This window comes from Patella vulgata, chromosome 2, assembly GCF_932274485.2.
Source record: "Patella vulgata chromosome 2, xgPatVulg1.2, whole genome shotgun sequence".
Taxonomy (NCBI): domain Eukaryota; kingdom Metazoa; phylum Mollusca; class Gastropoda; family Patellidae; genus Patella; species Patella vulgata.
The window spans coordinates 9,246,893-9,253,292 of NC_065880.2; positions in this window are offsets into that span (position 1 = coordinate 9,246,893).

Genomic DNA, 6,400 nt, shown 5'->3' on the forward strand with positions numbered 1-6,400 from the left:
TTTGTTTTATTGTTGTTAATAACGTTGAAGTTTACTTGTACATTTATAGAGTATTCTTTGTTTTACATCGTTTCTTGTAATCATTATGTTCGCCGTTCTTTAGTTACATATTTTGTTAGACCACGTGTATACATCTATTTGGGGTATGCTCACTAGTCCGCGGGTTCATTAGTCCATCGATATCTATTACTAGGGTTAGGGTTAGGGTTCATTAGTCCACCGATATCTATTATTAGAATTAGGGTTAGGTTTATTGATACCCATATTTATAGCATTTCTTTTAGCGGCGGACTAGTACATCACCCCCCCCCCCCCCACCACCACTCCGCCTCTAGAAAATTTTGAAATTTTTCAATTCCCAGAACGCTGTTTAGAGCGCCTCTAGCATTCCAAATTCCAACATAAAACCCGTTAAAATACATGATAATGAAAGAGACAAAAGCCTGATCATTCACAAATGAATAAACTAGTGAAGAGGTTGAAAACTTTCATCATTAGGGCATGGGTATACATGTATACCCCAGAAAAGGGCAGGGTACCATTTGTATACCCTGGTACCCGGGTTCCGGCGCCCCTGTGTGCATCCACGGACTAGTGAACCCCTCTTATGTATTTACATATTACGTTCTGTTAGACAACATATTATTATTATTATTAATAATAGTCCCGAAATGAGCTAGTTTGTGTCGAGTGGACGTTAAACCCCACTTCTCTCTCTTTTAATAATAATGTTCTTATATCAATTCTATCTTCTCCGTCCATTCTATGAATTCCTTTCTAAATTACTAAATACCTCTAATTCTATGGGGGATCACGTGGCTAAGTGGGTAAGACGCTGGCTCGCTAGCCTGGAGGTCGGGTGTTCGATCCCTGCATTGGCCGAGAAAGTTCATCCAGATGTCCCGGCGTGGTTCCCCCTTGTCTGTGATGCAAGACGGAGGGCCTGACAAGGACAGCTGTCTAGTCCTTCGGATGAGACGAAAAACCGAGGTCCCGTGTATACATTAGAATGCACGTAAAAGATCCCTTGGCAGTTGGAATTCGATATAAGAGTAGGCGATAGTGGTAGGCGATAGTGCCGCTGCCCGGGCAAAATTTCCCTCATAGCACACTGTAGGGCGTATGCCCGTCTTCATTAGCCCAGTTTAGGAGCAGAACAGTAGGACGTTAAACCCCATTTCATTTCATTTTCATTTCATTTTCATTTCATTTCTAATTCTATGTAATAGGCTTGGAAGGTTTTGATTTAACCAATTTTCTAATAATTATTTTATTTTAATGTAGGCCTACTTTTAATTCTAAATGTATATTTAATTTTTATAGTCATTTATTGTCAATTTAAAAAACACTTATATGGATCTATTATGTTTTTGATAACATTAGTTGTTAACAGGGACGTAACTATCGCAGAGCAACGAGGGGAGTGGGAAGTGTTCTCAGGGGTGCTGTAAAATTGACGGACAATGTATATCTATTGTTTTTATGGTCGACAATTTTTTCACAGGATGGGTGTGGGGGCGAAACTTTTTGCAGGCTCCCCCCCCCCCCCCCCTGTGCCCGCCTCCCCTTAGTTACGGGCCTGTTTGTGAAAGCAACATTAAACAAAAATAGTCGTCATTGTTGATGAAACAAGAGAGATGAAAGACTTGCTGGATATTGAATCAGAAAATATTCACAAGGATGACAATAAACAGTCGCCATTGTTGATGAAACAACAGAAATATATAAAACGGGCAGGAAATTGAATCAGATTAAATTCAAAAGGATTTGATCATTAGTCCGTGGTTTCTTTTCTTTTATGTTAACTCAATTAGTCGCAGTGCTTGCGTTGTGTTTAGATTTTTTCTAGGCGCGTCTTCAGTTGGTGTTAATCTACTCCTAATTAATGGTCTAAACAGTTTATTTCGTCGAAGGTGTTGTACAATTTAAAGGCTGAAAGAATAGGATACAAAGCATGGTTAAATATGTCCTTGGGGGTAGGGTTTATGTAAAATTTCAATTAATATACATGTTATTAATTTAGAAATGAAATGGGGTTTAACGTCCTACTGTTCTGCTCCTATACTGGGCTAATGAAGCCGGGCATACGCCATACAGTGTGCTTTGGGGCAAATTTTGCCCGGGCAGCGGCACTATCGCCTACTCGTATGTCGAATTCCAACTGCCAAGGGATCTTTTACGTGCATTCCAATGTATACACGGGACCTCGGTTTTTCGTCTCATCCGAAGGGCTAGACAGCTGTCCTTGTCAGACCCCCCGTCCTGCATCACTGACAAGGGGGAACCACGCCGGAAAATCTGGATGAACTTTCTCGGCCAATGCAGGGATCGAACACCCGACCTCCAGGCTAGCGAGCCAGCGTCTTACCCACTTAGCCACCGTGATCCCCCAATTAATTTAGAGACAACACATAATTACATTATTTTAGTTAATGCTTACGAGTGGATTGTAAAGTACTTTTAAACATACATTATGCAAGATCTAAATCTTTCTATTGCAGGTCTTTCTTTATCTAAATTATTAATTAGACATTAATTAACTTATCCAGACCAAAATCAAATCTCGATGGCATCGCTAGCCTGCGATATTTACTGGATTATGATCCCATTTGCTGCTCGACTTCCATTCATAATTTAATCATGAAATGGATGATCGAGACTATGTTTTTTTATCGTAGCAACATCAATAGTTGCCGTCCTTAGGGTATAAGGAATAAGTATACCAAGTTGCAAGTTAATCCATTCAGAATTGTGGCCTTCGTGCGCTAAAGGCAAAAATTGGGCGTGGCTCTGTCCCTGGGAGTCGGGGCATTCACCAAAATTAATAGTTGACACCATTAGACTATAAGGAATACATATGTCAAGTACCAAGCTGGTCCATTCAGAATTGCGGCCTGTAAACGATAAACACCAACATTGGGCGTGGCTCTGCCCCTAGGGATCGGGAAATGCAGTTGTCGTCCTTAGGCTATGAGGAATACATATACCAAGATCAAAGACGATCCATTAAGAATCATGGCCTATAGGCAACACCCAGACACACAAAGCAAAAATGGGCGTGGCTCTGCCCCTGGGGGTTGGGCAATCACCAAAAAAACCGGAGGGATCATCCTTAGGGTATAAGGAATAGGTATTCACAGTTTCAAAAGAATCTGTTACGAATTGCGGCCTGTAGGCGAAACACAAGACACACAAACATTGGGTGTGGCTCTGTCCCAGGGGGTCGGGCATGCACCAAAAATAGTAGAAACCAGCCTTAGGGTATAAGGAATAAGTATAAAAATTTTTTCAAGGCCATTGATTAAGTAATTGCGGGCCTTAAGTGACACTCAGACACACAAAAGGAAAATTGTCGTGGCTCTGCCCCTGGGGATTGGGCATTCAGCACAAACGATAGGGATGTTCCTTAGGGTACAAAGAATAGGTGTGTAAAGTTTCAAGATGATACGTTAAGAAACGCGGCCTGTAGATGACGAACAAATACAAAAAATGGGCTTGGCTCTGCCCCTTGGGATCGGACATGCACCAAAACTAAAGTTTCAAGATTATCACTTAAGAATTGTGGCTTGTATGTATGCGCAATAAATAATAGCAGTGTAGACCGGAATAACCAGACGCTGGAGATTGCCATTCAATTGAGACTTCTAGCGCATTTCGCCCAACATGACTGATTTGAAATTAGAGTGCTGGATGGCTGAATGGTTAGCGTGCGCGCGCTGTATCATAAAGTCTGTCATTGAGTCGACTGGCGTGGTTTTGAATCCCCGGTTGTACGTGACAAGGAGTAGGGTCGCCTGTCCAACCTCGTTGGTTTTCTCCGGGTCCTCCGGTTTCCTCCCACTGCTAAAGACCCCTATGCGCAAGCGAATTAATGAAATAAAATTAAACCATATGTTAGTCCCGAAATGACCTAGTTTGTGTCCAGTGGACGTTAAGCCCCGTCTCTCTCTCTCTCTCTCTCTCTCTCTCTCTCTCAGCTCGATGGAGTGAATCTGATGCGCCATTGGGAGGGACTATGTGGCGGTGGATGAGGACCTTCTTTAATACGCTATATATTCAAAAAGACTTTAGTATATATACATGTAGTTTTATTCTGTAAGACAAAAAAAAAAAAAAAAAAAATAAAAAATTACAATCATAATAGTCCATGTGACAGGTAGATATTCATTACCAATTTGATGAATTGGTTTAACTATGATTTTCAGTTAGCCTTAGGTCTAAAGTGTCCAAAATTAGTTGATGGACATCCGGGTCACTTTGCCAAATGTCAGTTTTTTTTCTTATTTGAAATAGTGCGAGTCGGGGAAGCCTTCATAACTCCTCAACAGTTTCACCTATATGGATATGTAATATATCTCAAAATGTTCATAATATAATTCTGCATCTGCTGGTATATGATATATGTTGTTTAATCAATACTATCAGTTTTAAAATAAAAGATTAATCTGAAAAAAGCAACATTTTCGATTTTTTTTTTCATGTCTGTTCGTATGTTTATTAACAAATCGTGTTCAGTCCCATATAAGCCAAATTATCTGTTTGGTCAACTTAAGTGATTGAATAGATATCAGAAACATTGATCATAAAAAATAATCTCAAATACGAGTGTCCCAGATCCAAGATGGCGGAAATTCAAAATGGCGACAAAATTTCCTAAAATGGCCAATATGTCAGATAATAGTCATTTCATTGTTTGATATGACATGTACTATCCAATGAACTTACAATTAAAGATTCATTACGTAAGATTTAGATAAAGAGCTAGCCATTCTTGCTACAATAGTTCGAAAATAGATAATGTAAAATGAATAATTTGACAATTTCATTCAAATTACTCTATTGCAAGCGAAGATATTAGCCTTTGAAGGTTTGACAAGACACGTGCAATAATTTCAACAACTGTACTGGTTGCTCGAAGCTAAGTCTCGCTCCTCCATTTTTAGATTAAATCAAAATATGACAGATACGTTCTAATTTATTTAATATCGGAGAAATCCGATGCCATCGAGAGTTGATTATGGCCTGGGTCAGTTAATTAATGTCTAAATAATAATTTAGAAAACATTTCAGGCCTAAAGAAAGACCTGCAATAGGCAGATTTAGCTCTTGCACAATGTTTGTTTAATCTAAACAAAGAGTTTTAAAAATCCAAGATGGGAAAATTCAAAATGGCGGTCAGAATTTTCATAACATGAATGACTGTTTTATATAGCTTATAATGTCTCTTTTATAAGGTTTTCAGAGTCACTGAACATGAATAAAAACTCAAAAATAATGCTGAAAATGATGTTAATGATACTGCTAAAAATGACACATCCTATGCGACCCCCCCCCCACACACACCCCATAAACAATACAATGGGGCATAATATGGAATTGATTATTTCGGATCTCACAGATCACAAGACATTTCACCAAAATAGTGAGTCATTTTAATTTCATCTACTATGCCTTTGTACCATTTTAAGCCGTATTGAGAATTATTTATGATATATCCAGTTGTTAAGAATTTAAGATATCTTATTCGTTCAGAAATGGTAATGTGGTCCGTTTTTACACTAACGCCTCTATGCCCGGCAACTTTTGTCATATAGTCTAGTAGGCCTGCAACCAAATTTTTTAGCTTGCTTAGAAACACAGTTCCGCTACAAGGTCCTCCCTATTAAACAAACTATACATATTTGGAAAGCTTATAACACCAGGAACACAAATCCAATTAAAATGTTTTAAGGCCAGATGAAAATTGTGATAATTGTCAAGTAAATGTTATATTTATACTAACAATTGTGAAGTTGACATAAAATTACACATATGATACCTAGGATAGGACAGGCTTATCTTTGCTCCGTGAGGTGAACGACAGGGTTCTCTACAACCAGACTCGAAATTTCTTTTGAAAAAACTGACTGTAATTTAAATGGTACTTTCTAGAGTATATCCTGGTGTTTTTAGCTTATGCATATATCTTAATAATTCATCAAAAACGACATAAATTCATAACTACGCGAGAACATTGACTAGTTTAGGGACCCCCGAAACTACCATACTCCTTTTGAGTGTCCATCCCTGAAAAGGGAGGCAAAAGATATGATGTTAAAACGATAATTCATATATTATTTTACAGTTATATATATAAAAAAATGTCTCCTTTTTATCCAATGGACAATTTATTGTTAGTTCATGTAGAAAGATATGGTGCTTATAAACGTGTTGCAAATTTCCGTATTACATGGTAGACTTCAACGTATCATATACACAATAGGTATTTATTTTACAAGTATAAAAAATGTTTCCGTTTTATCGAATGAACAATTTATTGTTAATTCGCGTGGAAAGATATGATGTTAAACATGTTACAACTGGTATATTAGTCGAGTATTTTACATTTTACAAAAAGTTT